The sequence below is a fragment of the Kryptolebias marmoratus genome, linkage group LG10 (assembly GCF_001649575.2).
Source record: "Kryptolebias marmoratus isolate JLee-2015 linkage group LG10, ASM164957v2, whole genome shotgun sequence".
Lineage (NCBI taxonomy): Eukaryota > Metazoa > Chordata > Actinopteri > Cyprinodontiformes > Rivulidae > Kryptolebias > Kryptolebias marmoratus.
Window position 1 is genome coordinate 15,907,407 of NC_051439.1, and position 12,383 is coordinate 15,919,789.

Below are 12,383 nucleotides of genomic sequence, written 5' to 3' on the forward strand. Positions count from 1 at the left end.
TGCATTTTTATGGTGAACGTAAAATTATTTATGGTTCTTAATTAGGCAAAAAATGGATTCATGCCTTTGTTTAAAGTCAACTTAATTAATCTAGTGCTCTTTTTTACTGCTTTCTGATGCATTGTGTAGTGAAAGGACCAAAAAGTAGGCGATAAGGAGCCAGGTTCTAAAACAAAATTTGAATTTTGATCGAATCTGTCAGGATTTCTAGGTGACATAACAGGGAGGTGTCATTTGCAAATGAGCCAGTTCACACAAGCAATCAATGAAAATGTCTGAGAGCTGAGATCAATACAGCGCTTGATGTTGGTCAAAACGGTGTTGATGTCGCACCTGATGAGTTGCACGCAGCATGAAGTCAACACAATTTTGACCAATGACACTGGTTAGGGGGAAAAAAACGGATCGCAGATGAGAACCAGCTTTTGTTGGGCACCTATCTGAGCCAGCGAGGAGCTGGTTCGTTTGAGAATGACACATCACTAGGAATAAATGAGGAGCTGTCTGGGAGCCAGCTCTTTTAATTGAGCTGGGAAGAGCCAGAATTCCCATCGTCACACCATAACAGGGCAAGACATGAACAGGACTAACAGGAACTCACAGAAAGGAACAGATTTGAAGTGCAGTCAAAAAGGGAGATTTAAGGAAAAACCTTGTTACCTTTCTTTAAGAGTTGATTTTAAAGTATTCCTTCTTACATAAAACACTGTTAATAGCCAAATTACATTGCTAACTCCCTTTGTAAAAACACTGCATTTTCCCCTAGAACTTTGCGATCATCTGCTGTCAGTTTACTGAAGGTTCCTCTCAGTAGCTAAAGAAAAAGTGGACATAAAACATTTAATTATGCCCCAACGCTTCGGAACTCACTGTCTATTGATACCGGAGAAAGCAGTTCAGAAAATATTTTTTAAAAGAAAGCCTAAGACTAATTGGCACCACATTTTTAATTGTGGCCTGCTTTATTTTGAGCAACTTAACTTCCTGTTTATAGGAAATGTAAAATATTTGATTAATCAATTCTTTTTTTCATTTTGTACATTTTACCTGCAGCAGTTACTGCTTGTAATTTGGCGCAAGCACTTTGAGCAGTGTTTATTTCTACAAATGCATAGTTGCTATTTAAATTAAATGTGATGCTCCGGCACTTGAGATGCAGTATGATGACACACATAAACAGTCAGCCATTATGCAGCGTTTGTATACAGTAATCAACACTGGCTGCAGTCAGCGTGTCATTAACAACTGGTCTGTTCCAGCTTCTGTGGGTGGATGTGCTGACAGCTGCAACCACCTGAAGGTGTGTTCACACTACTCCGCTTTATTTTAAATGTCACTTTCATGCTTTCCCATTAGGTTGACAGTGAGTAGCCGCGGGGTGAAAGGAGAAAAGCTTGTTATTAAAAATTAAAAATAATAACTGTGCTTTATTTTAAAAAACGCAGCAAATCATCTCCTAAATTTGAGCAAATATTCCTCTTTTGTTGCATCTTGTAGTTAGTAAGGATTAAATGGGGTTTCAGATGAAAAACAGCTGATGGTTTAATCATAAATCCATCAATGACTGGTTTGTGTAAAGCAGGATTTTAGAAAAAAAGCACAAATCATTATCTCTGACACTGGAGTGTTGTGATTTCTTTTTGTAGCCTGACTGATCAACCTAGTTGATCCGACACGGCTTGATTCTTTATGATCCCACGCATTTCACAAGAATCAAGCTGCCTTTTGAGAAACACACCAAACTAAATGAAAAAAAAAAGTTGCCTTCATTATGTCAAAACTCCAAGCGTTCAAAATGTGCTGCTGTCTTGTCATGAAAATGGCTGTCATGAACTTTCTTCATACAATAGTCGACTGAGGCTAATGAACAGTCTGCTTACAAAAAAAAAAAGAGAGAAGATTTTAAAGAAATGTATTCAAACACAATTCTTCAAATTTTCTTTATCTTGCATAAAACTTGAAAAATGACAAACAAAACACGAGCAACACTTTCATTTTATCTAGGTGAAATAAAAAGAAAAATTTTGGTTAATTTGATTAAATTGTCTGCTCTAATTGACTGTGTTTGATTAAAAAATAACCTGCTGCTTGTTAAATAATCACTCCACTGTTTGTTATGACGGATTAATCAGGGCACTAAATAAGTGTGAGGACATTTTGAAGCCTTAAACTTAGAGTCTTTTTGAAACTTTATAGCATTTTTCCCTCAACATGAAAATGCAAAAATTAAGCACTCCATGATAGATTATCCATTACAATATAACTTGTTTTTTTTCTAGTTTTACAATAAATGGAATCATAATTTACAAAACGTGAATCATGCTGTAATGCCATAATACTTATATGGGAACAATTCTTTATATAAAGACAAATAAGACGTGTCAAATTAAAATAACACTTTGTTTTAATCACAGGGAAGTAAGGTTGTCTTCGTCTTTTCAGGCTGTGATGTAGCTGATAGGATTTTTCTCCTTGACATGCAAAAAACAGAACTATATGTTGACAGCTTCTCTGACATGATTTAGGACTTTTAATAACAGGTAGGAAAACAGTAAAAAAAGAAAGAAAGACAGAAAAAAGCATTTGCATTGACATTTCACAGCTAGTTCCCTTTTGGGTTTATGTTTAGTCGCTCACACATCAATTTCACTGAGAGAAAAAGATATAAAAAAAAACAACCTTAAGATGCATCTCGATTAGACTGTCGTCTCAGAGAAGACAGAAAGAGATTTATGGCCCCGCAAGAATAAACAGCTGGAACTTATGGGAGCCGTCTGTCTGTGTCAGAATCAGCCTTGAATTTCCAAGGATAAAAGTCGAGTCACGACTTGGTGGGTGAGGGTCAAAAACATTCAGTGATACATGAGTCTATCATCCAATTTACAAAGCGACCCTGAGACAGACTTAACTATTGACTTAAGGACAAATGGGTAGGACGATAACCAACGCTGCATGCTTTAGAGTCCAAAGACATGAATATAACAAAGGTGTGCAGGGAAAAAAATAAACATCTTACATGTGAGATGTATGAATCCATGAGGGATTGAAGAAAAAAGCTGGTCTGTGCCATAAAATACAGATGTGAAGCTCATTCTTTGGCAGCTGCAGTCTAAATTATGAAGACAGAGTAACTCAATCTGATCAGGGAAGACCCCAAGCCCACCTCGATTGGGCATCATTTGCATTTTTCCCCTCAAAAATGGTGATTTATACTCCTTAAATAAAAGCCATCATCCACTGGCAGTTTCTAGCCCACGGTGACTTAATTAATGGCAGCCATATCCACTCTCATATGTGGAACATGCCTAGGAGTTTGCTTGTCGATCAGCATCTGCCGCCCCTGCAACAAAATATGATCCCAATCAATGCTGTAATGGCTTAGAGGCTGTGGACCTAATCGGCCTGGCAGGAACTGCAACATCAGCGACAGGAATGATGGAACATTTAGAGTGTGTGGTAGATGGAGTGTGTGTGGTGGTAGGGAATTAATTTCTGTTTTGTGGGTTTGCACCATCGCCAGGGATGTTTCTATCATATGAATTGAACAGGGTTCGGTAATCCGTTCAATGGAATCGTTCAAACATGAATAATACAAATGCCTGTGATGTAAATATAAATAATATATGAAGAAGGAGGAGATGGGAATATGGACTTGTGTGTGTGTGTGATTATTCTTCCATTTGCTTTAAAAAAACACACTAGGGAATTCAAACTGGATGGACATGTAATTAAATGAAGAGTTTACGTGTCTTTTAATTTGGGATACATACTGTATTGAACAAATACAGCACTGTTTTACTGTAAAGTAAAAAAACCTTTTGTGTGAAGCAAAATTTAACCCTAAACTTCCCAGTCATAACTTTGCAAATGTAGTGAAGAAAACTCCAAACGTCCAGGTACATGAAGGAGACAAAGTACAAAGACGTGCGGACGATCAAATAAAATCTATATGTCGTTGTTGCGTGTAGCTGGTTTAATGTAGACCTTCACGATTTTCAAAAAAGCATCACCTGAATGTAACATTCAAAGGTATGAGGCAAAAAAAACAAACAAACTAGAGTGCAGACATCATTTAAATGTCACCTGGCTAACAATTGTGATACCGCAAAGCAAACAACAGGGAGCCATATTCTGCTCTTGATATAACTGGTTTTACTGGGGTGGCACAGTGGTGCAGTGGTTAGAGCTGTCGCCTCACAGCAAGAAGGTTGCAGGATTGCTTCCCGGCCTGGGCCCTTTCTAGGTGGAGTTTGCATGTTCTCCCTATGCTCCCGTGGGTTTACTCCTGGTACTCCAGTTTCCTCCCACAGATCAAAAACATTCAGGTTAGGTTAACTGGTAACTCTAAAACTGTCCCTAGGTGTGAGTGAGAGTGTGGATGGTTGTTTGTCTCTATGTGTCCCTGTGATGGTCTTGCAACCTGTCCCCATGACCCGGAAAGGAGAAGTGAGTAAAGGAAATGGATAGATGATTGAAAGCTGAAAGGAATGTAGGGCTGTAACTAAGTTTAAATACATCAGCATTTTAGCCAACATGAATATACTAGCTCTTTGAAACAAAGCATGCTCTAGTTGTCTACATCTAAGGCTTCTGTTATTGCTCTTACAAATGATAAAAGGACATCTAGGGCTACCAAGAGTTACTTAACTGTGTGTAGCATCAAGCATGACTGGAAGATGGAAAGCCATGCAAGCTCTCCCGATTTATGGAAGCTCAAGCACAAATCTACAAAGCAACTCCAGTAGACAGTGTCTGGATGTAAAAAAAAAAAATAATAAAAAAAAAAAAATTAGAGAGGCTAAAAAGCCAAAGTCACACGAGAAAAACTAGTGGTGCAAAAGGATCTTCCCTCTGCTGCAGCAAAAACATACCAAATCAAAACTTCAAAGCCAAGGTACGTACCAAACCATGATTTCCGTGTACCGTTACACTTCTACTGAACAGAGAAACTGATTTATAACAGTGTTCCTGTTTTAATCGGTCTCATGTCAATCATGATGAAACATAAGGCACTGAAAAAACAGAAGAAAGAGGAAAGAAATGGGATAAAGAATTAATTACAAAATACCCTTGATGGTTCAGGACACTTTATTACCCTTTAGCTAGCCAGTTAGGACTAAGGGACAGATCGACAAAGTAAAATGGCATCCTGGTGATGAGATCATAACCTCACAGAAACCCAAATTATTCAGACTGGCACATGCTAATGAAATCCAATCTTGTATCCCTTCTATTCATTAAGAAAATTAAGACTGATGTCCTTTGAGAGCTCTACATACAATATATGGGTCCTTGAACCCTTCAAGTTTTCATGGTAATTCTTTTGGTACGCAGCAGTGCACATTATAATTTAAAACAGCTCAATATGGGTCCCAAAACAATACCTACATATTATAGAGAGAGAGAGAGAGCAGCTTTAAAATGCGCTGGTTTCCAGCTTGAAAAATATCATAAATGCGAGTCTTCTAAAAGCCCTGTGGACACATTGAGATTTGGCTTCATGTGCCTGCTAATGGAAAAAAAAAAATGAAAGAAAAGACCAATGCCCATCTGCACAGTGCATCTGTTCCTCGGTATCACTCAACAATCCTCATTGTAATTCACAGATTGGGTTTACTCTTTGGCATGCTGTTTTCGACTTACAACTTTAATTCATTTTTTCTAAAAACATGCGTAAGCCCAGATAATACTTTAATGGTTGCAAATATCTGGGGGATGAAAAGGTGAAACATATAACTGAAATTTGGAGATTAGGAGTTTATAACCTTTCCACAAACTAAAACTATAAAACCGGAGAGCATTTCGACATCTAACTGTATGGACGCTGCAAACACTATGAACGAAAACAAGTTAAGTCTTGATTACAGTTTACCTAAACAATGATTAATGATCCAAGTGTAGTAATCTATCGCCATGTCGGTAGGTGATAATGCCAGACATGTGCTGCTCAGTGGGTATCACAGCAGCACCACCTGGCCTAATGACCCTGTCTCTTACAAGTCAGCGGGTCCCTGGCTCGACCTGCAGCAGATCAGCTGTGAAAAGGAGGAGGAGGAGGAGGAGGACGGGGGAGTAATGGCTGAAGATGTGTTTATCCCCAGCTCGCACTAAAAAGTGTTAGGTAGCCAAGATATCATCCCAGTGGTGTCACATTTCTCCAGAGCTCAAACAGAGAAGGTGTTAATGTGAAAATTGTTTGTGGCTGTACCGCAAAAGAATCTAACAAGTAGAAGGATGGTGTTGCACTTTACAGTATTTCAACACATTACTCCCCGCTAGACTTTCAGCTTTCAATTGTTGTTTTTTTTTTTCAGTACAGCAAAAAAAAAAAAAAATTAAAGTTCTCTTTGAGGATTTATTCGTATTATATTTAATTTAATTCATTCAGTTAATATTCTCCATTTGGAACCACGCCTGCTCGCTGTGGTCACTGGATTGATGCTTTGCAGTGTCACACCGATGATGTATTGTGGCTGTTACGCCGAGCTGCGACAGAGTGGGTGGAATTGCATTCTTGTGATGACTGACTGCATGATGTGATGAGCAACAGAAGTAGATGGCAGCAAAGTGACTCATGTAGTCCATGTTAATGTGACCGCATGAGGGCATTTGGTCACTTTATAGACAGTTTTGTTGTTAATCAGTCTCTGGGGCCTGAAAAGTAACTTTTACAACAAAGGTTAGAGTTTATGACATTTTTTAGCACAGCCTACATGAAAAAAAGGCAAGCATGAAAATTTAGTCTTGAAATATAATTGATTTTTTACTTGTTTGAGAAAAAGCACCTGCCTGTTTAACAATTCATTGAAGAAAGTCACCAACCAGCATCTATGTTAAAAAGCAGTCTAAAAAGAACTCAGATTGTCCCTAAATGTTAATTTTCACTATCTGACCTGGACATGACTTTTTCTTTAATCTGACATATTTACCAAAAAATGACAAATAGGAATTGAGGTTGCATTATCTACTGCGTAATGGGTTTTTTACCATTTTACAGGCAAAATTAAGTCAGCGACCTGTGCTTTTTAACTACAAACCATCTGCACCTTTCAGGGATTAAAACCTACTCATTTAGATTTACAGTAACAACGAGGCTTTCACATTAATGCATATTGGAAATCCTCTTTAACTGTTACACCAGCAAGAACAAAAGAAACCTGGGTATCACAAAAAAAAAACTGTGTGCGCTCATCTGGCATCTTATGATACCAGATTAATTTTGGTTGCTGGTAGAAAAGCTTTTTTAACAAGTGCATACGCAACAAACCCGTGTGCATATTAAAGGCCTAGCATTCCTTGAAGGACACAGTTAAAGCTGTTTTGATGAAAACTTGAAAATAACGTCATACACAATCTCATCTGATATTGCGGGATGTTACACTCATCTTGCGTGATTGTACATGATCTGTTTGTTGATAAGGTGTGTGTTGTGAATGACTGTCAGCTACTACCACACCAAATTTTAGCTCAAAAGCTGTAAAATTTACTGAGGCAAGGCTAAGGTCAGGTGGCAGTCATCTTGTATTTGGTTGACTTCAAAAGTTAATCACTTGTAGATGTCAACGAAATGATTACTTTCTGAAAGCTTCATTGAAACCTCTATTCATGAGATTTTTGATTCATGGTAAATCAAACAAACACTTCAGCAATGGCTAATAAAAATAGCAAACTGAAGGAATTATTGTGCTTTAAACTGCAATGCCTTTAATTAGGAAATAATCAGAAAAGGTTAAAGTTGTGGCAGACTACATTAAACTGACCGGCCTCTTTGAGCCATACAGCAGAAATTGCGATATTATTCCGTCAAGTTCTTCCACGTGTATTTGATGTTAATGCACACTAGTTTTCAATGTCATCAGAGCAGTTTCTTTACTGACACAAAGCACTGACTCTTTCTAGGACAGGTCAGTGCAGGACATTGTGAATCAGCAATATCAGTTGACTGCAACACGTGTTAGCTGATCAGGGAGCAATATGTTATTTCAAAACCTGGTGTTAGCCGCAGCATGATGTGTTTTTAAATGTTAGAGCTGTGGAAGTACGAAGACAGCTGAGCAAGGCATGAGAGAGAATATTTTACCACACGTGAAGGGATCTGGATGATTTGTTCATATGGGTTTGAGTCTGATGTTGTTAAAGAATTACACACTTGTGCACAGATTTGTGTCTGTGCTGAGAGAAACAGTAATTTCACAAAGGATTATTTCAAGACGTCCACAGCCATATTAAACAATGCCTGGGAATCAAGACTGAAATGAGAAAACAAGTTCATAAACTGGTGGTGTTTTTGACCTTCCAGTCATGCACAGAGTATGTATGCTGCCGAGTTCTGGTTGAAGATTAGATTAGATTTAGAAGACAAAAGTTGATTATTTTGCACCTAAAGCTTTATATAAACAAAACAAATCACTGACAATGTTTGCCCTTTCAGAGGTCCTTTGGTGAAAGATGCTCAACTTGAAACAGCTGTTTGATTTATGTCTCCTTTCATTAAATTTACAGATACTGCAGCTGGAAATGCAACAAATACATGTCCAGAGGACCATCTCCAAGAAAAGACCTCCCACCTGACCCCACTTTACGCTTGATAGATGCAAACACTCACTCTCTACATTTCTATTTCTTCTTCGCTCTGCGTGTCTCTTTAACTCTGAAGTTTTAGCAATGATGACTCACTTTTCCTCTAAGACAGTGTAGTTCCACCTTTGACCCATCTCCTTTGGTGGCTTGTCTGCGGGGAGCACAGTGTGGCCACTGCACATCAGAACTGATACTACTATCCGTCACAGGTCTTGTCATCACTGTTCAGCCTAAGGCACAACCCGGGACTTGAAAGTTTGGTGGCTGAAATCGCGGCCCTGAAACACAAAACCGAGCATCGTATCTGATCCGAGTTACCTTTTAAAATGGCAAACTGCAATTTTAGCACATCGTTGTAGATGGTTTGAAACACTTTACAGCGGAACAATAATAATCTAACAGAATTACATGATTTTTAATTTGCAAGTGCTTGGTGAGTGATACAATTAACCACGATTTATTCATCACTTCCTATAAGAATATTACTCAGACTTGTCAAAGCGATGTTTTTTCATTGCTACGCTGACAGAATCATGCACCAGAATGTCGTCACATGGCTAAAAACTGCTCAAAGCATCACTTTTTATCGCCTGCCGCTGAAGGCAGATAATTAATGTTTTGACTGTGTGTGTGGGTGTGTGTGCGTGGGTGTGTGTCTGTGTGTCTGTGTGTGCTCGTTTGTTTGTACCATTAACAAAATGTCTCATGAGTAGAAAAATTTGAATGAAACTCTCAGAAAGTGATCATTGGACGAACATCTACAGCTGATATACTTTTGGAGTCAATCCCACTCAAGATGGCTGCCACAACTAATTAACCTTCGCAAACTCAACAATTCTGATAGTTTAGTCAGTTTCACAGATATTGAGCTAGAATTTGGTGTGGTAGTAGCTGAGTGTCATCCTCTGAGCATCAGCACATCTCGTAAGATATGTCTGTGGTGGTCACCATCAATCAAACTCTTTCATGAAAGGCGGCACCTTTATTTTAAAGTTATTATTAGCTCTACAGCACGTCCTTCTGCATCAAAAGCTGAAACTCTAAATATGCTTTCCATAAAGCACTGACTGTATTTCTTCTATTTTTAGCAAAATTCAACACAAGCAGTGACAAACTGTGACACCTGCTGACTAACAGGAAAAATACACGGAAACAACAAAAAGGTGAGTCACAAGTGTTTTTACATGGAAAATGAGTGTGACAGACTTGTTAAGCTGCTAATGTCTGCTCCTCTCAGACGTCAAGTCAAGACACTTTCAACAGATTTCTGAATCATTGGTGCCACTTCCCGGATGTCATGCCATGGTCTGTGTTTGGTATCAGACCGTGTGAACTACTGTGAAGTAATGCAGCGAGAAGCCCTGCGAGAGATGTGCTGAGATCAAACTGAAGGCAGAATAAGCTGCACTGTTGCGGCATCCCTCCGCCCACACACTCACCCTGCTCCCTCACATGTGCGTACTCTCTCTGCTGGAGAATGTGTGTGTGTGTAATCACTGTATATCCATGTGTGTGTGTGTGTTTGTCCCACATATATTCGTCACAAATTCATTTCTATGCCACTTTCCCCATGTTTTCTTTATTTTTTATTTTTTGGTTCACTGTCACAATCCCTCCCACCTCTCCCTTTCTTTTTTTTTTTTTTTTTTTAAATCTCTCTTCTTTTCTCTCCCACTCGCTCACAGTCACTAAAACGTGCACCCATCTCTCCGCCCACGTACGCAGTTGGCACGGGTGAGTCCCCCAACAAGCAGCAAGGCTTGGCATGGGGCTATGCAAAGAAATACAAAAATCGTTGCGGCACCACTGCCTAATGGCGTCTCCATGGCAACTAAGGGAGCAGGGCCCTATGAGGTGTGTCAAACAAACACAGGATTTTAAACCTTAGCAAAAATAATAAAAAAAAACAATAACCCGGAAACAAAACACAACGCCATATTTGCCTCACTACTGTTTACAACACACTTCTACGCATCAGTGCACAATAACTAATATGGAGGATGGAGCATGGGCAAAAAAAAACCCCAAACAAAACAACTAAAAAAATCATTTTAGCTTAACAAATTTTAATCATAAGAGAAAATTAAACTGCATGGGATCTTAATATTGTCTGCTATTTAGAGTTTATAGGTGATCCTATATGACAATTATATATTTTAAAAAATACTAATATTCTCTGTGCACAGTATTAGAAAGCTGTTTTTACAACCCTGACTGTTTCTTTATAAAATCTCAAGAGTTTTCAAGTGTGATGATAAAAAATACTGATGCAAGAATTACCTATAATAATAATGATAATAATAATAGTAGATGAAGAAGTATGAGCTCTTTAACAGCAATATTTGTATGTTTTTCTTTTTTTTTTTTTTTTTATCTCTGCAGCACAAATTATGCACACTGGCAGTTGCACTATCTCACAGGAAAGAGACTGTGCCAGAGCATCAGATGTTTTATTATCCATTGACTTTTGACCAAAGGGATTAAGGTGTGTCAGCAAACTGCTGGTGGGGCTAAGGGGAGGAAAAGCATTGCAGCTGAAGTAGCTTATTGGAGTGTAACTTTAAAGAGACTGGTCGGAGTGGTGCCTTCAAGTAGCAAAGAGCTTGTCCTGTTTCAGTGCATGAGTCATTTGGCCTCAAAGTGTTACCTGTTGTTTGGAAATTTGATCTTCGGCAGTGACTTAAAATGATTCGCAACCTATCGACTGGCTAGCGACAGGGAAAAAGATGGAAATCGAAAAGGCAAGGCAAAGAGAGCGCAGGTGAGCGACAAAGAATAAAAAAAATGGGTGCAGAGATGCATCAGTTTAAGAAGAAGGAAAGGCTTTCTTCTCTTGTTTTGGGTTCCGTTCAAGATTCCCATCAGGAGGTAGTCCTTCATCTGAAGAGGCAGCTGTTCAGAGCCTCAGTGACACGCAGCGTGTTTGCTGCTGGTGGATGGTGTTTTTGTGTAAGCTCTCCAGAAAAAGGGAGTTGAAAAAGTCAATGGGGCTCAGCTTGAAGTCTAAACTATTATAACAGCAGACAGATTGTGAGCTAACAGTTGATTACGCCTCGTGCAAACATCCAACAAACATAAACACAGCGCACTGCAAACACACCAGTGGCTGATCATCTACAGCAAGCAGGACGCCTCATTCCACATCAGAGCACCAAACTGACCTAATAGAAGAGTTCATACAGTCATTCAGAGAGTGTAACATTGTTGACTATACACAAGCCGCCGTCATGGCCCTTTTTTTCAAATGCCAGATACTGGAATGATGATGATCCATTTCAAATTCAATGTTCTGTCAAACACATTTCTTGCCATTGAACTCCCTGCAGCTGCAGACTGGAGAGGAGAAGTGCATCTTTATGTGTGTAAGCACTTCACTCCCTCCCATTTGTTTCTACTGGATGGGTAACAATGTGGTTTCCTAAGCTGAGTAAATCAACATAAGTGGTCTGCAAACCATGAAATCCGAGCATTGCAAATATGATTTATCACTGTAGCAAATTCAAACAGAGCTGAATTAATGTCCTTAAATGAATCAGTCTGGCGTCCGTTTTAAAATTCCTTCCTTTGCTTTGCTCAGATTAAAATGTGTACCTGAAAGCCATTAACACAAGTACATTCTCCGAATAATATTACTAGGTGCTAATGGCAATATTCAGTTCATGGATTTGTTGCTATCACTATATGTCAAGACAGATAGATGACAGGCTGTGGGATTCTTCAATGCTGTCACTCACAGACAAGTGTTTTTGTTTTTTTTTCATTGTTTACAAGGCTGAATGTTTCAGCTTCTGCGAATATTGCTG

The 12,383-nt window shown here is 38.8% G+C and overlaps 1 protein-coding gene across 7 annotated transcripts in view; it reads right to left on the bottom strand.

Moving 5' to 3' along the window:
- The window catches only part of dlgap2a (discs, large (Drosophila) homolog-associated protein 2a), a 142,056-nt gene that overhangs the window by 90,630 nt on the left and 39,043 nt on the right, over positions 1 to 12,383 (bottom strand). The window lies entirely within an intron of this gene.